Below are 24,318 nucleotides of genomic sequence, written 5' to 3' on the forward strand. Positions count from 1 at the left end.
TTATCAGAAAATGGCAAACAGACAATTTGCAAAGCTTCTTGATGAAAACAAGCTTAAGGGTCCAAACTATGCCGACTGGTACCGAAACCTTATGCTGTTCTTAACCTCTGAGAAGTTGGATAAGGTTGCCACGAATCCTGCCCCGGATCTTCCAGGAGATTGGGCTTTTGAGACTCAGAGAAGAGAATACCAAGAATGGGAGGAGAAAAACTCCCTTGCCCGCTGCTATATCATTGCCTCGTTGGATAATCCAATACAGAGGCAGTTCGATCAGATCAAACTTGCCAAGGACATATTGGATAGTCTCAAGACAATGTACGAAGAGCAGAACCGTTCTACTCGATAGAAGGTCTTGAAACAGTTCATGACCGCGTAGATGTCCAAGGGCCAACAAGTTCATGACCATTTTCTCCGGATGATGGGTTATATCAACGAACTGGAGGCTCTTGGATTCGGGCTGGATCTGGTAACCCAGATCGATGCTATTCTCAACTCTCTGCTTTCGTCCTTTAATCCATTCATCATGAACTACAACATGAACAAGCTGAGTGTCAGCTTGTAGGAACTCAGCAATATGTTGCAGAGGGCTGAAGAATTGATTAAAAAGGATGAGCCCATTGCCATGCTTGTTGAAACTGGCAAATCGGGCAAGAAAAGGAAGGCAAAGAGAAAGCTCCAAATGAAGGCTGCCAAACCCAAGAAGCAGAAAAAGACAAAGCATTGGATGCCTGTCACTTCTGCAAGAAGACCGGCCACTGGAATTGAACTGCCTACCTGGAATCCAAGAAAGGTAATTTCAAAACTTGTGTTATAGAAACCAATTTATTGGTAGCTTCTGCATCCTGGTGTATTGACTCCAAGGCTTCAACTCATGTGCGTAACTCACTGCAGGGTTCAAGGTAAGTAGAAGGCTGAGTGAAGGAGAAGTAACGCTTTACTTGGGGACTTCTACAAGTGTTGCATTTGCGGCCATTGGAACCGTAGAGTTAACTTTTAGAGAAGGAACTATTGTACTTAAAGATTGTCTTTATGTACAGAATTTAAAAAGAAATTTGATTTCTATCTCAAAACTGTGTGCAGATGGATATTCTGTCTTCTTTAGTAATACGATTACTTTTAAAAGAAACAACAGATTCATCACACATGGAGAACGTGAGAATGGTGTCTATTTTCTCCATCCTTCTTTAGAAACTAACATATCAGAAAATACGTCGGCTGATATCCCCAAGAAAAGGATCGGTGACACAGTTAATCCCACGTGCCTCTTGCATTACCAACTTGGCCATATCAGTGTTGACCGTATCACAAGGCTGGTAAAGGATGGTCCTTTGGATTTTCTAACTGTAGAAGATCTTCCCACTTGTGAGCCTTGCTTTCAGGGTAAGATGACAAAGTTTCCATTTAACGGTTAGCCTGAAAGATGTACAGGCACACTTGACCTTATACATAGTGATGTATGTGGTCCCCTGAGTGTTAGGACTCATAACCTACATGTGTATTTCATTACATTTACCGATGACTATTCTCGGTATGGTTGTGTGTACCTAATGAGACATAAGTCCGAATCCTTTGAAAATTTCAAAGAGTTCAGACAAGAGGTCGAGAAACAGATAGAGAGAGAAATTAAAGCCCTTCGATTAGATTGAGGTGGCGAGGATCTCTCTGATGAATTCAAGGACAACTTGAAGGTCAACGGGATAGTATCACAGTTGACTCCACCTGCTACACCACAACTTAACGACATTTCAGAGAGGAGGAATAGGACCTTATTGGATATGGTCCAGTCACTTCTCGTACACTCTGAGTTACCTACACCCTTTTGGGGTTATGCATTAGAGACTGCAATATACGTGCTGAATCGTGTTCCAACCAAATTGGTTCCGAATCCTCCTTACAAACTTTGGATCGGAATGAAACCAAGTGTCAGACACTTGAAGATTTGGGGTTGTCCTGCGCACGTTAAAAGAATAAGTGTGGACAAGTTGGAATCCAAGACCAGCCGTTGCCTATTCATAGTCTACCCAAAAGGCTTTGTGGGTTACCTACACCTGTGGCCATGCTTAAATCCATTTGGATCCTGCTTGTTGTAGCAGCATACCATGACCACGAGATTTGGCAAATGGAAGTCAAAACTGCATTCCTAAATGGATATTTTACTGAAGATATCTATATGTAGCAACCGCAAGGTTTCATAGCTATGGGTTAGGAACACATGGTATGTAAGTTGAATAGATCCATATATGGAATTAAGCAAGCTTCTAGGAGTTGGAGCATCAGGTTTGACCCTACCGTGAAAAAGTTTGACTTTGAGTAGAATCCGGATGAGCCCTGTGTTTACAGGAAGTCCAATGGGGATAAGGTTACATTCCTGGTTCTGTATGTAGATGACATTCTACTCATTGGGAATGATGTAAGAATGTTCACTATGGTGAAAGTGTGGCTTTCACAGCAATTCTCCATGAAAGATATTGGAGAAGCCTCCTATATACTGGGTCTTTGACTCTATAGAGATAGATCGAAGCAGATAATAGGATTCTCCCAATCTGTTTACATTGACAAAATTGTCAAGAGATACAGCATGGAGAACTTCAAGGAGGGAAATGTTCATTTCAGGCATAGAGTCACTCTCTCCATGAAGATGTCTCCCAAGACTTGTGAGGAGATTGAGGGCATGAAGGGCGTTCCCTATGCCTTAGCCGTAGGGAGCATCTTGTATGCCATGCTGTGCACTCGTCCTAACATTGCTCAGTCAGTGAGTGTAGTAAGCAGATTCCAGGCCAACCCAAGGCCGAAGCATTGGAACACTATGAAAAATATACTGAAGTACCTTCAAAGGACAGAAGAGTTTTGTCTGGTATTCAATGGTAGCTCACTATAGATCCAAGAGTATACTGATGCCAATTTCCAGTCAGATCCAGATGATAGAAAGTCTACATCTGGGTATGTTTTCACGATAGGATCGTGTGCTGTTTGCTAGAAAAGCAGCAAACAGGGGTCCACGGAAAACTCCGCAGCCAAAGCCAAATACATTGCTGCAATTGAAGCTGCCAAGGAAACTGTGTGGATGAAAAAGTACATTCACGAATTAGGAGTGGTTCTATCTAGCACATCACCCATCCCCTTTTTGGGTGACAATAATTGAGTCATTGCTCAGGCTAAGGAGCCATGAGAGCCCACTCGAAGTTGAAGCACATCGAGAGAAAGTTCCACATACTGTGGGAGATTGTTGGTAGAGGGGATGTTCTGATGCAGAGGGTAGCATCAGCGGATAATGCAGCTGACCCATTGAATAAGCCACTGACACATAAAGTGTTTGAGAAACACATGGAAAGTATAGGACTCCGGCTTATACCAGATTGGACCTAAGTGCAAGTGGGAGCTATTAGATAGTTGTATGCCCTTAGCTCCAATCAATTTGATGTACTTATGACATTTATTGTAAATGAATAAAGTACATATTTTATTCATGTTCTTGTGGTGTGGTTCTGTGTAATACCCTTAAACTGGACACATAATGAGACTCATGTTAGTTTAGAATATTCACAGCCGTTGGATAAGTTTGGGGAGATTTATCCTGCTAAGGCTGACACTATCTAAGTTGCCAGGGTGAGACCCAAAGCACACGTAGTGTAGGTTTACTTGAAACCCTGAACCGAACCAGATTTCCAATATTGCCCTGGAACTTGAAGATTAATCGGCAAAACTAGAAATTTACACCTGACCCCTAGACTCGATTATGATATTGCACTAGGTGTCGATTGGACTGTCTTTGATATGCCAATCAGTGAGATCCTTAGAGGGGGTCAAAACCTCGGTACGTTGGGATAGTCTGAGAATTCATCTGAGTGGGTGATCGTAGTGACAGGATCAGCCCCTTTGTCGGACAAAGGTAATGATCGGGGATGCACTCTCTCTGATGGAAACCAAGGCTGTCGGCAGCCGATTTCAATCGTTGAGATTTGTTTTGCAAAATATGTTTTATATTCAGATATAAAAGTATATATATATATATATATATATATATATATATATATATATATATATGTTACGGTTTCAAATTGTTTGCAAAAGGTTTTGATTCCTGGGATCCATGTGAGTAGAGAGTATAGCACTATTCCTTGTAGTCAAGGGAGAGGTCCTCTCTTGTCGGGCAGTGTATGATCATTATGAGCTAAGAGGTTAAGTGTAAGACCATTGAGGGTAATGCCTGATGGGCTAATCATGCATCTGCCCACAGTCCCTGGGTGTGACAAGGTGGCTTGGCCTAGGAACCACTTAGTGTAAGTGAAGGGCCCATAGAGTCCATGTGATGGGCTCAAGGGGTTCACTGGGCTTTTTAGTGAATTTAGGTAGGTCTTATAACAATGGCTGGGCCGAACCCTTATGGTTGATGTGTAGATCAATGCTTGGGTCCCACGCCATACAAGGAAGCCCAATTGGGTAGTAGTTTGGAAGGCTAAGTGAGCACATACTATTAATGGGCCTAAAGCCCATTTCAAACTGGGCTGATTTGATTAGTTAAAGAAATGGCGAATCTGAGATTAGATTTATAGATAGGATAGGGTTTTACCCTATCCACTCAAAGAGTCCAAATCTGAATACAGATTCAGATTTAGAAACCTCCTAATCAGATTAGGAGAGGGCTGATCTAATCTGTAGATAAGATAAGGGTATATTTTTATCTCTTAAAGGGAATTCAGATCCAAATATGATTTGGATCAGCAACTCCTAATGGGATTGAGATTTGATCCCTTTAAGGTTATAAAAGGAGAAGGGAGCGACAACTTTAGAAGATAATCACATTCGAAATTCAGAGAGAGAACACAGCACCCAATGAGACCGAGCTATTTTCTCCTTGCTGCCTCCTTCCTGCCACCGCCATTACTGCTAGTTCGATCTCCTCTTTCTAGTAGGAACGATAAAGATTGGATCTTGATATTAGCCTTTGGAGAAAGGCTGATCTGAAGTTGTGCTCACAGCCCCAGGGACTTCTTGTGAAGGGTTTGGTTCTTTTGAAAGATCACTACTAATTCTACTCCATCCTACACTGTGCCATCTTTAGTGGGAGTAGTCTTTGGTTCCTACATTGGGTGTTAACACCTCCATTGGGAGATACTGCTTTTCCGTATCAGGTATATCCCTCTCCTGCTTCTAGCTTCAGATCTGGTTTGGGTTATGGTTCAAGATTGATCATTGAAAATGCAGATTTTCTAAAACAGGGAATGTGATTCCCAGATGAGGGGAGAGGAAATTTTTTGAAATTTCGCCCAACCTACCTGCAGGGTTCAGTCATTCATATGATGGATCTCTAATCCCTTTACCACCTTTGCTGGACCAGACCCCAGATCATGAGCCAAGGTGCCCACTTCGGCCCCATCAGACTTTGAGCTCGCCTTGCTAAACAAGCTACTACTACTACTACTAGACATGGATTAAAGCAAATAGAAAGGAACAAACTAGAACAAAGGAAGACAACTTACCTAAGAGAATAAGACTGAAGACCAACCTGGGAGAGGAAAGATTGAAGACTGACTTGGAAACACTGAGCACCGCGCACGACCTCTGATGTGTTGCTCATTGTGACACTAGCAAGTGCACTAGCCGTTCAAGTAATAAAGTAGTGAGTGAAGTATCGTTCCCACGAGGATTTAGGAAACAATTACCAATACTAAATTGAACATTTCTTATCTGATCAACAAATAAATCAAAACTCTAATGAAAGCTAAGAAATCCTAAATTAAAATCTATCTAAATCATTGGTCCAATTGCCTTCAATTCAGGTTAGAAGAGTAAGCAGTAAATGTCAATCTCAGAATTCAGCAATCTATCAATTTGGATCATTCGAATGAATCATGATTGAGCCTTGGTTTGGTGAAACCCCAAGGTCATGAACAGCCTCTCTCAAGTGCATGTTCATCCTATGCATGAGTGACGGTTCTTCTATCTCTAGCAAGAATTTAATCCCCATGCATGCATTTCTTCAAACACTTCTAAGGCATCAATTCAAATCTGAATTGATCACCAACTGAATTGTGCAAGTTATCTCTAACCTTGCACTCAATTCAGTTCTTGAATAGTAGATCTGAATTCCTAGAGTCTCTCTCAAGCACTCTAGGAATTCCAAGCTGTAGATCCATTCGCCCAATCTGAAAATTGCAGATCTGAATTCTCTTTCAAGCAATTCAGATCTTGCAATCTCAGATATGAGAATTCAGATCTGAGTTTTGAAGGTTAGTTGGCCGAATTAATCTACAATCACACCCTTATTCAAGAAACTTCAAATACAATGCATGACCATTTGAATGAATCGAAAAGAATTAGATTGCTGAACTGAAATTTTACAAGCTGAAATACATCAAGGAAGAATGGAAACAAGGAGAAAGAAGAAAGAACATATAACTAAGAAACTGAATTCAAATCAAAAGAGAATGAAACTACAAATGATTTATTACAGAAGATCTTTGAATCACAAACTCTCAATTCGAACTCACCTTCTTCTTCTAGCTTGCTTGTCTTGAACTTCCTTCAGCCCTTCTTCTTCTTCTTCCTTGCGCCTAGCCTTCTTCTCTTCTCTTCTCTCAAGGTGGCCGAACCTCTAAGAGTGGGAGAGCCTTCCTCTCAAGCAATTGAACAACTTTCTCCCCTCCTAAAGGCCTCCTTATATAGTTTTTCAAGGGGGCTCTTGCCCCTTCTTGAAGCCTCTAGAATGGGGTGTATTACACCCCTCATGAACCTTCTAGAGTGCTCCCTCCTTCTCTTCAAGAAACTCCTAGAAGTTGCCGCCCCTAGCTCCCTTTGGGCTGCTATTTGGGCTACAACTTAGCTTGCTTTTGAGCTCATGTGGGCTACACTCTAGGCTGTTATTTGGGCTAAAAATGGGCCTTCCTTGCTGGGCCGAATTCTCCTCATAACTAGGCTTTCTTTTCTTGGGTTTTCTCAAGGAATTCACTTGCTCTTTTGGGGCCGAAGTGCTCTCTCTTGCTTCCACGACCGGGCTGGACTGAAATTGGTCTTTTTGAACCTTCTTTTCTTGCCTTTTTCCTTCCTTTTCTTGGATTGATTATCCCTGAACCTATTCTTAGCATTAAGCTAAATTAAGGCAAAAATTAATAAAACCGGCATAAAAATCCATGCTAAAGTCCTCAAAAATTATAGATAAATTGTAAGTTCATCAAATACCCCCACACTTAAGCTTTTGCTTGTCCTCAAGCAAAGACATCAGCCATAAACTTAACATTCCCCCCTTCTGTTGTCACCATTTACCTGGTGAACTTTTTAAGATAGAAATGCATTGAGTAGTCGGGGAACTTTTGTAAGTGCTCAACTCTTATTCTTGTAAATTACCATTTAAGATATGTATCAGATCCGAGGAAAGGAGAATATGAATTTCATCATAGTCTAGCCTTCACTCCTAATTCATATATAAATCAGCTCCTTAATTGTCAAGGTTAATAATCAAATTTCACTAAGTTTCACATCTGTAACTAAATCTCTATGAGAGTTCAACTTTAGAGTGCCCCTTTGAACCTCGGTTGTCACCACAATTACTTATTTCTAAGGGTGAGTGCATTTTATGCTCCATCTCACCTTTTTTTTTTTTTTTTCTTTTCGGTGTGAGTGTATTTTATGCTCCATCTCACACTTTTCTCTGCTCTTTTTTTTTTTTTTTTTTTTTTTTTTTTTTTTTTTTTTTTGGTGTGAGTGCATCTTATGCTCCATCTCACACTGGTCACTTGTTTGAGGTAGGTAAATAGGACTCATGTTCTAAGCTGCTAGTTTTACTATTCAGCTCAGAATAGCGGAGTCAATTTGGGCTTTTGTCCTTCTTTGCAATTATTGAACCTCAAGAATTAGCACTTCAGATGTGCACTAGCTCTCTTGACCATTAACAATGAAATCAAGGGCTTCCATACACATGAAGGAAGTTAGGGCTAGTCATGCTGAAAGGCATATTCAGCTCCCCTTTTCTCCTGCATAAATCAAATTGGGTCATTCACAAGAATAAAAACTTAACAAGTACATCAGTCTCCCTCAACTCATTGAATTCCTTCTTAAAAAAAATCATCAAATAAATAGTAATGAACTTGAGGGGTTCCAGTCTTTTTTTTTTTTTTTTGTGATGTCATTGCTTGCATATGTGTGTTGGGGTGCATGAGGTGCATGGTTTCAACCCCCATACCCTAGCCTCGGGCTCACTCCCCCACACTTGAGATGAACATTGTCCTCAATGTTCGTAGTGTTAGGGAGTCACACTTGCTAGAGCAAACTGAAGAAAAGAAAATGATGAACTGAGTCCTTAAAGAATTGGAATTTTGAGAAAAAGATCTTTATTTTACTAACTAATATTCTAAAAAGATAAATGACAAAAAGATTCCTTAACTTGTTCATGAGCAAGCATAAGAGATTATTGGTTATCTAGATAAACAGTGGATGGAGGGGGTACAGTACTGCCCATTAAATATGGTTTTAGGCGCTGACCATTTACTTTAAACGTGCCCTGAACCGGGTGGGTGAGTTCTATAGCCCCATGGGGAAAAACCTATGAAATGGTAAAGGGTCCAGACCACCTGGATCTCAGCTTACCTGGAAACAAGCGGAGACGGGAATTATATAACAATACCTGTTGGCCTACATAAAAGTCCCGTCTCAGCAAGTTCTTATCATGCCAGTTTTTTATTCTTTCTTTATAAACTTTGGCATTCTCATAGGTGGTAAGTCTGAATTCATCCAATTCATTCAATTGCAACCGCCTTTTAGCCCCTGTGGCCTGAATGTCAAAATTTAAGAATTTAAGAGCCCAATAGGCCTTGTGTTCCAATTCAACTGGTAAATGGCATGCTTTACCAAAGACCAATCTGTAGGGGGACATGCCAATAGGTGTCTTAAATGCAGTTCTGTATGCCCATAATGCATCATCTAATTTGATGGACCAATCTTTTCTGGTGGATGCTACGGTCTTTTCCAGAATTCTTTTGAGTTCCCTGTTAGCCAACTCCACTTGGCCACTGGTTTGAGGGTGATAAGGGGTAGCTAATTTATGTGTAATTCCATATTTCTGCATTAACCTCTCAAATTGGCTATTGCAGAAGTGAGTTCCCCTATCACTAATTATAGCTCGCGGAGTGCCAAATCGGGAGAATAGCTTCTTTAGGAAGTGTACTACCCTTCTTGAGTCATTTGTGGGTAAAGCCATGGCTTCTACCCATTTGGATACATAGTCAACTGCAACGAGGATGTACTTATTCCCAAAAGAATTCGGGAAAGGTCCCATGAAATCTATACCCCAAACATCAAAGATTTCACAGATTAAAATATTGGAAAGGGGCATTTCATTCCGTCGGGAAATGTTTCCCGATCTTTGGCATTTGTCACATGTGGACACATACCGATGGGCATCTTTGAAGAGTGTGGGCCAATAAAAACCTGATTGCAAAACCTTGGCTGCCGTGCGACTAGCTCCAAAATGACCTCCTGCTTCTTTATCATGGCAAAATTGGAGTACCGACTCCATCTCCTCCTCGGGGACACATCTCCTTATGATCTGATCTGCACACAATTTATACAAAAAGGGTTCCTCCCATAGATAGTATTTTACATCAGAAAAGAATTTCTTTTTCTGTTGATATGAAAGGTTAGGAGGAAGGACTTGTGCAGCTAGATAATTAGCAAAATCAGCATACCAAGGATATGAGTATTTCTGTATTGAGTACAACTGCTCATCCGGAAATTCTTCTCGAATGTTGCTGGTTATCTCCTCTTTTGAGCTTACCGTGTCCAACCGGGAGGGATGGTCAGCAGCCAGGTTTGCAGCACCCTTCAGGTCTCTAATCTCAATGTCAAACTCTTGCAATAAAAGGATCCACCTGATCAGTCTTGGTTTTGAGTTTTGCTTGGTAAGCAAGTGCCTTAATGCCGAGTGATCTGTGTGGACAACAACCTTGGATAATATCAGATATGAACGAAACTTATCAAGTGCAAATATTACTGCTAACAGCTCCTTTTCTGTGGTGGTGTAATTGAGTTGGGGTCCAGTCAAGGTTCTGCTAGCATAGTAAATTGGCTGAAAATGTTTGTTCATTCTTTGTCCTAAAACAGCTCCTATAGCAAAATCACTCGCATCACACATCAATTCAAATGGGAGGGTCCAATCTGGTGCTATCATGATAGGTGCATGGATCAATTTGTCTTTCAAGATGTTGAAAGCATGAAGACATTCAGTTGAAAATTCAAAAGGCACTTCTTTCTGAAGCAAGGTAGATAATGGCTTGGAAATTTTTGAGAAATCTTTAATAAACCTTCTATAGAATCCGACATGTCCTAAGAAACTTCTCAAAGAACGAATAGATGTTGGGGTTGGTAATTTTTCAATTGCCTCCACCTTGGCCTTGTCGACTTCTATACCTCTTTGAGAGATCTTGTGTCCAAGCACTATGCCTTCTTGCACCATAAAATGACATTTCTCCCAATTCAACACAAGATGTGTTTCTTTACATCTAGTAAGCACCTGTTCCAGATTATTCAAACATGCATCAAATGAAGAGCCAAAAACTGAAAAATCATCCATGAAGATCTCAATAAATTTTTCAACCATATCAGAAAATATAGACATCATACATCGCTGAAAGGTTGCTGGGGCATTGCATAACCCAAAGGGCATCCTTCGGTATGCAAAGGTTCCATATGGGCAAGTAAAAGTGGTCTTTTCTTGATCTTCTGGTGCAATTGGTATCTGGTTATACCCTGAATATCCATCCAAGAAACAATAATACTCATGCCCGGCTAGCCTCTCCAACATTTGATCCATAAATGGGAGAGGGAAATGGTCCTTCCGGGTGGCTTCATTTAATTTTCTATAGTCAATACACACATGCCATCCGGTAATGGTTCTAGTAGGGATGAGTTCATTTTTCTCATTTGGAACAACAGTCGTACCCCCTTTTTTGGGCACAACTTGCACAGGGCTTACCCAAGAACTATCAGAAATAGGATAAATGATCCCAGCATCTAACAACTTAATTATTTCAGCCTTTACCACTTCTTTCATGTTGGGATTCAGGCGCCTTTGGGGCTGAACGGAAGGCTTGCTGTCCTCTTCCATCAAAATTCTGTGAGTGCAGATTGATGGATTAATGCCTTTGATATCTTCTACCTTCCAAGCTATAGCATTTTTGTGTTCCCGCAGCACTCTCAATAATTTTTCTCTTTGTAAGGGATTCAGTGCTGCGGAAATTATCACGGGGAGATCTGATGGTTCCTCAAGGAAAGCATACTCTAAATGGGATGGTAATTGCTTCAGTTCAAGGGTGGGGGGTTCTTGGGGTGATGGCTTACCTGATGGTCCGGGCAATTTGCCTAAGTTCTCTAATTTAAGAAACCCCTTTCCCTTGAATTGAGGCTTATCGTTCAGGTATGCTATCATGAGGTTTATTTTTTCATTTTCTGTTTCTTCAAGTTCTCCCTGCTGGAGGCAGAGTTCAAGAGGATCAGTTATTCTACTTACCTGGAAGGATTCATCAATTGTCAATTCAATGGCATCAATCATAAAACAAGAATCATCACTAGAGGGTGCATGTTTCATAGCATCAGACATTTTAAAAATTATCTCCTCATCTTGTATCCTAAGGCTGAGTTGTCCTTGTTGGACATCAATCATTGCTTTCCCAGTAGCCAGGAAAGGTCTCCCTAGGATAAGCGGGACCTCCACATCTTCTTGCATGTCTAACACAATGAAATCAACTGGAAAAATGAATTTGTCAACTTTAACTAACACATCTTCTATGATCCCCCTAGGATGTCTAATGGATCTATCAGCCAATTGTAATGCCACTCTAGTGGGTTGGGGTTCATTCAACCCCAATTTCTTGAAGATAGAATATGGCATTAAATTGATGCTAGCTCCCAGGTCACATAAAGCTTTTTCAATTTTTAAACTGCCAATGGTACAAGGAATAGTGAAACTCCCTGGATCTTTGAGTTTCTGAGGCAGCTTGTTCAGAAGGATAGCAGAACATTCCTCATTTAATGCAACTGTAGCCACATCTCCCAGTTTCCTTTTGTTTGCCAATAATTCCTTCAAAAACCTTGCATAGTGTGGCATCTGGGCTAAAGCATCAGCAAAAGGAATATTAATATGTAAACTTTTAAATATTTCAAGAAACTTACCAAATTCCTTCTCCAATTTTTGTTGCTTCAGCCTGTTAGGAAATGGAACTTGTGGTTGTTGGTGCATCCCTTGTTGTGCTTCTGGTTGTTCCGTCTTCTGTTGTCTGATTCCAAGGCTTGTTTCTGCCTTGGGTTCAGCCCAATTCTTCTTTTCTACCTCAGGCAACTCTTTTCCACTTCTTAAGGTAATAGCTTGCACCTGCTCTCGTGGATTCACTTCAGTGTTGCTTGGAAGAGTTCCTGGCAGTCTGGAAGAGATTAATTGTGCCAATTGCCCCACTTGGTTTTCCAGGTTTTTGATTGAAGCTTCCTGGTTCTGGAACCTAGTTTCTGCACCTGCTATAAATTTTGTCATCAGTTCCTCCAAATTGGATTTCGGTTCAGGCTGATGATAAGTCTGGTGGAACGGCTTGGAAATATGCTGATTTGGCCAGGACTGGTTTGAATGTCCCCTCCATCCTGGATGAAAAGTATGGTGACTCTGGTAACCCTGCTGTCTTGACGAATTGCTGACATAGTCAACTTGTTCAGTAGATGGTCTGAACTGATTGCCAACTTGGCAGTCTGTACTGATGTGGCCTCCCCCACACAATTCACAATTAAGAGGCTGCACATGCATGGCAGCTATCTGCATTTCATCTATTTTTTTACTGAGTGCTCCTATTTGTGCAGCTAGTGCTGTATAAGTGTCAACATTATGCAAGCCTTGCTGCTTCCTAGTTTGAGTCCTTTCCGAATGCCATTGATAATTGTTGGCTGCCATTTCCTCAATAAGTGCATGGGCAACCTCAGGAGTTTTATTATTTATGGATCCTCCGGCTGCAGCATCTAATATGGTCTTATTTGAGTCAGTAAGACCATTATAGAAAGTCTGCACTTGCAGCCAAATGGGGAGGCCATGGTGAGGAACTCTCCTTAACAGCTCCTTGTATCGTTCCCATGACTCATATAAAGATTCCCCCTCTTGCTGGAAAAAAGTAGTGATGTCATTCCTCATTTTAGCAGTTTTAGAAGGGGGAAAATATTTAGAGAGAAAACGGCTGGCCATTTCGTCCCATGTGGCTATAGATCCTGCCGGTAATGAGTTCAACCAAGCTTTGGCTTTATCCTTCAAAGAAAATGGGAATAACCTCAGCCGGATGGCATCATCACTTACCCCATTGTGTTTGAAGGTGTCACAGATTTCCAAGAAGTTAGCAATATGGGCATTCGGATCCTCATGGGCCATACCACAAAACTGAACCGTATTTTGTATCATTTGGATTATGGCCGGTTTAATTTCGAAGTTATTGGCAGCAATAGTTGGCCTGATAATGCTGGAGACAGTCCCGGTGAGGGTAGGCTTGGCATAATCCATCATAGTTCTTTGTTCAGCCATTTCTTGTGCTTCTTGTCTGACTTGCTTAGCAGCTCTCAAATGGACACGGAGAGTCCGTTCAATCTCCGGGTCGTAAAGGATCTCTTCCAGTTCAGGTCTGCTTGTCATAAACTGTTAAAGTCAAAGCAATAAAAATGCCAATATTCACAAAAGAAAATAAATAACTAATCCTATCACACTGAAAATGTAAAGTGAAGTATTGGAATACAAAACCTACATCCTATCATGAATAAATGAAGCCGATTATACTAAAAGCAGATTTAAACCAATCATCTTATTCAAGGTTCCTTTATCTACATCCATCGATTGCAACATCTGAATTCAGACCCAATTTAGATCTGAGTTTAGATCTACAAGTCTTTGGTATTGTTAGTCTAGAGAAATTAATAAATAATAATTCAGATCTGAGCTGGATATCTCATACACACTCATTGGTATACACTACAATATACATCCATTAAGGTTGGAATCGATTCTGTGATGCTTTAGGGCTGAAATCAGATCTGATCTGAAAAAAATTTAAAAGGATCTGAAATAAACTAAAACCAGTCCTGAGTTAGGCTTGGGTTAAAAACTCTACAATTGAAGCTCAAACCTGTATAGCTGATGCATATCAAACACTTGCTAAGACCTGAAAATTGGGTCTGCAATGTTTGGTATTGCAAGCTATTCGGCCCATACAACTTTTGTAGAAATCTGAAATCAGGTCTGCTAACTGTTGCACTATAGCAGCCCTGCTACAGATCTGAATGCTAAAAGAAATACTTGGAAAGTGCTAATTTTTCTTAAATATCTGAGGCATAACAATTATTCAATCCAAACATACACCTCCTTAGCTAATGTAGCTCGGTTACAAGTGGGTAAAGCCAAGAATTCAGTCCACCCAGAATTCATAGTATGCTCTGTATCAGTTCAGTCCTCACATCATATCAACTGCATTTCAGATTTGAATTTCTCTCATTCCTTGCTATCCATTCACCCTTGAGGCAGGTTGGATGTATCCTAGGGTGGATTGGGGTAGTGATGGCACCCAATTCACCTCAAACTTGCATCGGTTCAGATCTGAGTTCAGAGGAATTCAGATCTGAACTGAGCAGATCTGTAACAGCAGAATTCAGATCTGAACTCAAGTCTGAGTTTGGATCTGAATTCTCAATTGCCTTACCTTCAGTTATTGCTACCAAATTGTTTTTGGGGAATAGCAGAAGTGCCCTAGGGTGAATTGGGGTGGTGATGACACCCAATTCCCCTCAAAATTTCATCAGTTCAGGTCTGAGTTCAGAGGAACTCAGATCTGAACTGTTGCAGATCTGCAATAGCAGAATTCAGATCTGAACTCAGATCTGAGTTCTGATCCGAATTCTCAATTGCTCCTCTGGTTGTTCAAAAGATCTCCCCCCTTTTTTTTTTTCATTTGTTTTTTTTTTTCTTTTTGTAATGAAAGAAAAGAATAATAAAATCTGAAACACAAGCAACTCTTTTCGGCTGAGTGCTGCAGATCTGAAATCTGCTGATCTGAGTGCCGAATGCAACTCAGATCTGCAACACTCATGTTTATGTGAATTTTTTTTTTTTTCTTTTTGAAGGGAACAACATCAAGATTGAATAGAAATCAAATATGCCTTTATTAAAATGAAACTGAAACCAAAAAAAAAAAGTAATCTACTTAAGAAAGAAGAAACATAACTACAGTAGTACAGCAGTTGCAGTCCAAGCTGAAATGAAAAAGTTAGCAAATTAACCCAACTATGAATGCAATGCTGAATGAGATCAGATTAAGAATGCTCAATGTTTCCTAATATTGTTTCTCTAAATCCCCGGCAACGACGCCAAAAACTTGATGTGTGGCTCATTGTGACACTAGCAAGTGCACTAGCCGTTCAAGTAATAAAGTAGTGAGTGAAGTATCGTTCCCACGAGGATTTAGGAAACAATTACCAATACTAAATTGAACATTTCTTATTTGATCAACAAATAAATCAAAACTCTAATGAAAGCTAAGAAATCCTAAATTAAAATCTATCTAAATCATTGGTCCAATTGCCTTCAATTCAGGTTAGAAGAGTAAGCAGTAAATGTCAATCTCAGAATTCAGCAATTTATCAATTTGGATCATTCGAATGAATCATGATTGAGCCTTGGTTTGGTGAAACCCCAAGGTCATGAACAGCCTCTCTCAAGTGCATGTTCATCCTATGCATGAGTGACGGTTCTTCTATCTCTAGCAAGAATCTAATCCCCATGCATGCATTTCTTCAAACACTTCTAAGGCATCAATTCAAATCTGAATTGATCACCAACTGAATTGTGCAAGTTATCTCTAACCTTGCACTCAATTCAGTTCTTGAATAGTAGATCTGAATTCCTAGAGTCTCTCTCAAGCACTCTAGGAATTCCAAGCTGTAGATTAATTCGCCCAATCTGAAAATTGCAGATCTGAATTCTCTTTCAAGCAATTCAGATCTTGCAATCTCAGATCTGAGAATTCAGATCTGAGTTTTGAAGGTTAGTTGGCCGAATTAATCTACAATCACACCCTTATTCAAGAAACTTCAAATACAATGCATGACCATTTGAATGAATCAAAAAGAATTAGATTGCTGAACTGAAATTTTACAAGCTGAAATACATCAAGGAAGAATGGAAACAAGGAGAAAGAAGAAAGAACATATAACTAAGAAACTGAATTCAAATCAAAAGAGAATGAAACTACAAATGATTTATTACAGAAGATCTTTGAATCACAAACTCTCAATTCGAACTCACCTTCTTCTTCTAGCTTGCTTGTCTTGAACTTCCTTCAGCCCTTCTTCTTCTTCTTCCTTGCGCCTAGCCTTCTTCTCTTCTCTTCTCTCAAGGTGGCCGAACCTCTAAGAGTGGGAGAGCCTTCCTCTCAAGCAATTGAACAACTTTCTCCCCTCCTAGAGGCCTCCTTATATAGTTTTTCAAGGGGGCTCTTGCCCCTTCTTGAAGCCTCTAGAATGGGGTGTATTACACCCCTCATGAACCTTCTAGAGTGCTCCCTCCTTCTCTTCAAGAAACTCCTAGAAGTTGCCGCCCCTAGCTCCCTTTGGGCTGCTATTTGGGCTACAACTTAGCTTTCTTTTGAGCTCATGTGGGCTACACTCTAGGCTGTTATTTGGGCTAAAAATGGGCCTTCCTTGCTGGGCCGAATTCTCCTCATAGCTAGGCTTTATTTTCTTGGGTTTTCTCAAGGAATTCACTTGCTCTTTTTGGGCCGAAGTGCTCTCTCTTGCTTCCATGACCGGGCTGGACTGAAATTGGTCTTTTTGAACCTTCTTTTCTTGCCTTTTTCCTTCCTTTTCTTGGATTGATTATCCCTGAACTTATTCTTAGCATTAAGCTAAATTAAGGCCAAAATTAATAAAACCGGCATAAAAATCCATGCTAAAGTCCTCAAAAATTATAGATAAATTGTAAGTTCATCAAAAACCAAAACTAACGGCAATCGATTTCAACCATGTTTGAGATTTATTTTGTATTTATATGAATATATATATATTATTTTTATGAAAAAGATTTGCAAAAAGTTATAATTCCCGAGATCCATTCGAGTAGAGGGTGCAACACTGTACCTTGCAACCGAGGGAGAGATCCTCTCTTGTCAGGCAATGTTTGATCATTAAGGGCTGAGAGGTTAAGTGTAAGACCATTTAGGGCTATTATACCTGATGGGATAATCTCACTTAAGGCCATTGTCCTTGGGCCTTCATAAGATCGTTGGACTCAATGACCATTTAGTGTAAATGTTGGGCCCATTAAAAGTCCATACTGATGAACTCAGGGTTTCACTGTGTTTAGCAGTGAATTCGGCTAGGCTTTATAACAGAAGTTAGGCTGAACCCATATGGCTTTTGTGAGATCAATGTTAGGGTCCCACGCCATACAAAGGGAGCCAAGTTAGCCAATAATTAATAAAGGGATGTGAGCCACCTGCTTAGTGGGCCTAAAGCCCAAAGATTAATTGGATTAATCAGGATGGGCAAATTTGGGTATGGATATGGGTTTGGATCAGCAGATAAGGATAAGAGGATAAGACTTATCCACTTAAAGAGTTCAGATCCAAATAAAGATTTGGATTAGGAAACTCCTAATTAGATTACGAGATTAGCTCTTTAAGATCTATAAATAGAGGAGGGCGAACTGCTAAAAGGTTCACACACACACTACTCTCAGTTCTCCCTCTCCTTTTGCTCTTGCCGCTATATACCCTGTTCGATCTCCATTCTTGAACTGATAAATATCAGTTCTTGATTCTGATTTTTGCAAGAAAAATCAGACCTGAATTCATGCTCACCTCCCTTGCCTGATCCAAGCCGTTGGATTATAGTTCTTGCTAAAGGACTGCATTGCTGAACCTGCTTCATCTCAAGCTGCGCCATCTTCAATGGAAGCGGGATTTGGTACCCTCTTTGGGTGTGAACACCTACTTCGGGAGCTACACGTGTGGATTTCGTACTACGTATTGCTCTCACTTTCTTTGGTTTCAGATCTGGTCTGGTTTGGATCAAGAACAATCCTTGAAAAATGTAGCTTTTCTAAAACTAGGAATATGATTCCCAGAAGGGAGAAAAGAAATTTTTAAAATTTTGCCCAGCCACCCTACATCGTTCAGCTATCCCTATGATGGATCTCCCTTCCCATCACTCTTAAACCAAAATAAACTAGATCTAAAGCAAGAACCAAATCGGCAGAATTGTTCTACCCAATTTGCATAACTTGTAGTTTTCTAAGAATTCCGTTCTCAGATTTCGGGCATTTTGATCTGAAATTAAATCTCTATTATTTTGCAAAGATATTATAATTGTTCTATTATTGTTTCTTGAATTCTTGGGATGTTGGTGTGATGGAGATTGAATTCTTTATTGGCACCAAGATTTGTGCACCCTGCAATTTTATTTATTCATTTTGGTCTGTAAATAATTTTCTTTATTTTTAAACAAAATGTATAGGATTTATTCTGATGTAATTAATAGAAAATTAGGTTTTTCTATTTTTTTTTACATTGGAAGACTTGTTGGAGCGTGGTTTGTCCAAAAGCGCATCGTTAAACACTTTGGAACACCAGTTTAAACATTTATAATTTTTACCATTTCTCAAGCAACTACTAACATTGGAAATGGTGATAATGGGTCGTATCCATAGGGAAGCGAGGGAAAATTATTATAAACCTTAATTTGGGTAAAAGAATGCAAAGGGAAATTGCAGAATCACAAAACTTTCATTAATTAAATTGGAATTAAATAAAAATAGAGTTCGAACACTGCTAAAAATAAAATAAGTAACAGCAATAAATAAACACCAAAAATTAAAATGAAGAAAACTGCAATTCGATTAGAGGTAGTAGTCTCCGGATCTCGCCGTTAACCCTCGAACTTCTCGAGCTAGGCCTTCCGTCTTACCTGGCCAAATTTTAGATCTGCATAAAAGAAATAAAGTACAAATTAAATCTAATAAAAGTAAAATTTGCAAGAAGGAAAAATAAATTAGAAATTAAGGAACAGAAAGTAATTCTAAACCTGAAGAAAAAAATGGTTGGGATTCAAATCCAAAGGTGGCAGTAGTGGTGTTGGTGAACTGCAAGTAGGAAACCCTCTTCTTCCTCTACCCTTGAACTTCTCAAAATCAGCCTTACTTCTTACCTGGATGAATTGATCAACCCCTTCCACAGGGCCCTTACGACCCTTTTTATAGAGAAGGGTGGACACAACTGAAAATAGGGAGAAAAATGGGGGGCGGCAGTTAGGATTTAGCAAAGTTAGGAATGCCCTAGGGTTTCTAATGGATGGCTAAGATGGTTTTTGGATGATCCTATGGCTGAGAATGGAAGGAGAGGGCGCCCAATATTAAGAAGGGCTGAGATTTGGGTGCCTAGAAATGGAGGGTGTAGATTAGAACATCTAGGGTTGAAGGATTAAGATTAAAAGAATAGGTGGCACCCTAGATTGAATGGTTGGAAAATAAGATGGAGGGAGTGGCTGAGATTTAATGGTAGAGAGCTGAATGGTGAGGATTAGCATAATAGGTGGTGCCCTAGGGTTTAAAAGCTACATAGAAGAGCCCTAAAATAGATGGTGAAGATTAGAAGGAGTGGATGGTGGAGATTACACAACTAGGGCGGCTAGGGTTAGCTAAGGAGGAAAAGAATGGGTTAAAAAGGCACCCTAGGGTTTGATAAGGAGAGGGGAGCATGGTAAAATAGTAGGATGGATGCCAACTGGGTTTAGCAGATAGGAAGCGTCGTCCTGCTCTGAGTTCATTACAAAAATACACCCTCTCTCAGCTGGTCTTCACACCAGCTTCCCAAAAATTGCACTTTAGCCATGAAAACTTCCAAGTTTTCTACATAATTTGCACAAAGACCCTCAAAGGTCACATAATTGATTTTAATTGGAAAAAAGGGTGCACTTTGACTCCTCTAAGGCCAAAAATACCCCTGAATTGATGCCCTTAAGGCATCAAAATATAGAGTTACCAGAGCGCACGGAGGACAAGAAGAAATTTTGCAAAAAAGAAATCTGCAATCTACGATTAACCATTTTCTTGCAGGTTTGCAGTTCATCCGAATCAGATTTGGACCATCACATAGAAGTGATGGGAGATCAATCATATGGATGGCTAAACCCTACAGGAAAGTTGGGCAAATTTTCAAAAATTTCTTTACTCCCATCCGGGAATCCTATTCTCAATTTAGAAAACTGTGTTTTCAAGGTTCATTCTTGTAACCAAACCAAACCAAATCTAAAACCAAATTAAGGAAGGGATATACCTGATACGGATTCCATGCAAGAATGCTCCTCCCAACATAGGTATTCACACCCAAAGAGTGTACCAAATCCTCCCTCCACTGAAGATGACACAGATTTGGATGAGGTAGGAGCAGCAGGTAGTTCTTCACCAAGAACTATTGATTCTTCAGCAAGAATCGAATGGGACAGTGAGCAGAGCTTCTAAATTGTTTCTTCTGCCAAGAAACAATATCAAGATCAAATCTTGATCCAATCCAAGAACTAGAGATCGAACAGGGTAGGGCAGCAAGAACAGGAAGAAAAGAGCAGAAGGCAAGAACAGTCTAACTATATTGTCTTCTCTTTGTATTCAGTGAGTGTGTTTTTTGAGGTTCGCCCTGCTCTCTTATTTATAGCCTTAAAGAGATAATTTCCTAATCTCATTAGGAGTTTCTTGATCCAAATCTTTTATTTGGGTCTAGACTCTTTAAGTGATAAGGCTAATTCCTTATCTTATTTGCAGATAAAGATCACCCTTCCTATTTAAATTAGGAGTTCCTTTATTCCAAATCTTTATTTGGATCTGGACTCTTTAATTGGATAAGAATAATCCCTTATCTTATCTGCTGATCCAAATCCCAAATCCGCTCCTATTTAATTAATGTAATTAACCCAGTTCAAAATGGGCCTTTAGGCCCATTAAGCTTTCAAACTCACTTCCACTTTAATGCTGGCTAGCTTGGCTCTCTTTGTATAGTGTGGGACCCTATCATTGATCTAGACATCAGCCACATGGGTTCAGTCTATCCTCTGTTACAAGGCCTGGCCGAATTCACTACTGAATACAGTGAACCCCTGAGACCATCACTATGGGCTCTTAATGGGCCCAACATTTACACTAAATGCTCCTTGGGTCCAGCCATCTTATGAAGGCCCAAGGATTGTGGGCAGATGCAAAATTAGCCCATCAGGTATAATCCTCAATGGTCTTACACTTAACCTCTCAACTCATAATGATCAAACACTGCCCGACAAGAGATGACCTCTCCCTCGGCTGTAAGGTGCAGTGCTACACTCTCTACTCACATGGATCTCGGGAATTAAAATGTTTTGCAAACATTTTGAAACCATAATATATATATATATATATATATGTATATCTCTATATAAATATATTTTGCAAAAACAAATTTCAAAGGTTGAAATCAACTGCCAGTAGCTTAGGTTTCCAAAAGATAGAGTGCATCCTCGATCATTCACTTTGTTTGACAAAGTGGCTGATCCTGTCACTATGATCATCCACTCAGATGAATTCTCAAACTGTCCCAACATACCCAGATTTTGATCCCCTCTAAGGATCTCACTGATTGGCACATCAAAGATAGCCCAATCTGACACCTATTGCAGTATCATAATCGAGTCTAGGGGCCAGGTGTAACATTCCAGTTTTTCCCATCTATCTCCAAGGTCTAGGGCAACACTGGAATTTTGGTCCGGTTTAGGGTTTCAAGAAAACCCATAGTGTAGGTACCTCATGTCTCACCTTGGTAGCTGAGACAAGCCACCCCAACTAACTTGGCGGCACATTAGTGTCAGCCTTGGCAAGATAAATCTCCCTAGATCTATCTAACGGCTGTGAAGATTCTAAACTAACACGAGTCGCATATGTGTCCAGTTTAAGGGTATTACATAGAAACACACCATAATAACATAAATCAAATATGTACTTTATTCATTTACAATAAATGTCATAACGTACATCATGCTGATTGGAGCTAAGGGCATACACTATCTAACAACTCCCACTTGCACTTAGGTCCAATCGGGTATAAGTCGGAGTCTCGTACTTTCCACGTGTTTCTCAAACACTTTTTTTGTTAGTGGCTTATTCAATGGGTCTGTGATGAGAATAAAAATTATCATATTTTTATCCCTCAATATTCAGTCTTTTATACTTAATTAGAACCTAATTGGACTCACTATTCTTGTATTTCGATTTAGCGCACGAAAGAAGGCGTCAAGGGAAAAACAAGGCTAATTAGGTAATTTTACATAGTTTTGGCACCACAAGATAATCTGGACTTAACTCTACCATTCAGACTCTGATTGAGAAGATTCAAGATGAATTGGAAAGATAAGGAAAAACTCTACAACTTTCATGTTTGAGTTTTGATAGATTCTGAATGCGTCGAGGTCAAAATTGGGCCTGAAGTCTAAGAAAATTCATAGAGAAGCCCAGTTTGCTGCTGAAGCCCATTTCGCATCTGAAGCCCAGTTCGTAGAAAAGCCTTGTAGTGGCTCAATTTGTTAAGGAAGCTCAATATGAATGCAAGAATAAGAAACATAAAAGAGTCCTATCAGATTCAATTTTCTGTTGTATTTTTAGAAAGATAAAAGAGATTAGGATTACCAGTTAAAAGATAGGAGTATATTAGATATAATCTAAGCATTATCTATTAGAGAACTGATATCCCAATGGAGAAAGAACTCCTTAGAGGAGAAGGAGACAGCTCCCTCCTAATTCTATATAAAGGGGGGCGGACTAGCACCCAAGGCCATCATCAAATCCTCCAAGAGAGCTTCAGCCTTTAGGGAGAGCAATTAGCAACCAAGGAGGAAGAAGCAGAGTTCGCCCCCTCTCATTTGGAAGTTTCGATTTCATCATAAAGTGTCTATAAGGTTTTATTTTCTGGTTAAAGGGTTAGGGAAGCTTTGATTCTATAAACATTGTGAGATCTAATTGATTTTTATTTCAGTTCATTGTTTATGGGTATTCATATGTTTTCTGCGATTAATTGTGAGGATTATTTTTATTGATTAAGCAAGAAGGGCTCCTTGCTCATTCAATGAAAATAATCTATGGCCGATTGAACCTCCAATTTCATATATGATTGGTAGGTTCAATCATTATGGCAACTAACAGAAATGGATTGCAAAAAAGTTTTCGATCTATGTTAGGAAAATGTATGATCTGGTTTAAACGGTCCGAGCTTGTGAGATCGCTGACTAGAATTGGGTCTCTCCCCTCTTAATGCTATTAATAGATTAAATCCTAAGAGCTTGTTTAGGACTGTCTATTAATAAGATAAGCAATCAATGAGCTTGTTTTGGTTGTTGAATAATACGAGTAGAGGTTGGCTGTTAGAGCTTGTTAATGTTTATAACCAATTTATTCGTAAACATATGAATCTAGCTTTGCATCGATGATCAATGATACAAATCAAAGTTGAACTTTTCCCTTCAACTAGAAGTTATCTTCCATCAATTTAATCTTTTTCTTTCTGTTATTTTCTTGCTTTCCTTAGCTTTACAACCCTCTTACTTCGTTTACTTGGAAATAAATCCACCCAATCCCTATGGAGATGACATTGCTCATCACTATCTATAAATTATTTAAATGGAGCAAGACTATTTATCTTTGATTGGATTTGACACCCACCAGTCTGCTACATTTTCCGCTGTTGCTACCTTCTGAATCAGGACGTCCCCTCTTCCAACTATCTCCTATAGTACATGGTACTTCCTCTCGATGTGCTTTGACTTTGAATGGGCTCGTGGCTTCTTAACTTAAACAATGGCTCCAGTGTTGTCACACAACAATGGAATGGGCGATGTGCTGGATGGAACTATTCCTAATTCATGAATGAACTTCTTCATTCATATGGCTTCCTTGGTAGCTTCACTTGTGGCAATGTACTCGGCCTCGATTGTGGAATATGCAGTGGACCCTTGTTTGCTACTTTTCCAACTAATTGCGTAGGACCCCACCGTAAAGATGTATCCAGATGTAGAATTTCTATCATTTGGGTCTAACTTGAAATTGGCATCGTTATACCAAAGGATCTGTAGTGAACTACCATCGAATACAGTGGTCCAATGCTGTTGTCCTAGGTTAGATTGGTATCTACTTACCACACTCACGGCCTGGGCAATGTCTGGCCGAGTGCACAGCATGGCATACATGATGCACCCTAGGGCAGAGGCATAGGGAACTTCTGTCATGCCCTCAATCTCTTGAGGTGTCTTGGG

At 39.9% G+C, this 24,318-nt stretch overlaps 1 non-coding gene across 1 annotated transcript; it reads left to right on the plus strand.

The window, feature by feature from the left end:
* Positions 1 to 13,055: 13,055 nt before the first annotated feature.
* LOC148846181 (small nucleolar RNA R71) lies at positions 13,056 to 13,162 on the plus strand. Its single transcript, XR_016102638.1, has one exon. It is a non-coding gene; the product is annotated as a small nucleolar RNA R71 (small nucleolar RNA).
* The last annotated feature ends 11,156 nt before the right edge of the window (positions 13,163 to 24,318 follow it).

The sequence above is a fragment of the Nelumbo lutea genome, chromosome 7, assembly GCF_056320005.1.
Source record: "Nelumbo lutea isolate HS-2025 chromosome 7, American lotus-T2T, whole genome shotgun sequence".
Lineage (NCBI taxonomy): Eukaryota > Viridiplantae > Streptophyta > Magnoliopsida > Proteales > Nelumbonaceae > Nelumbo > Nelumbo lutea.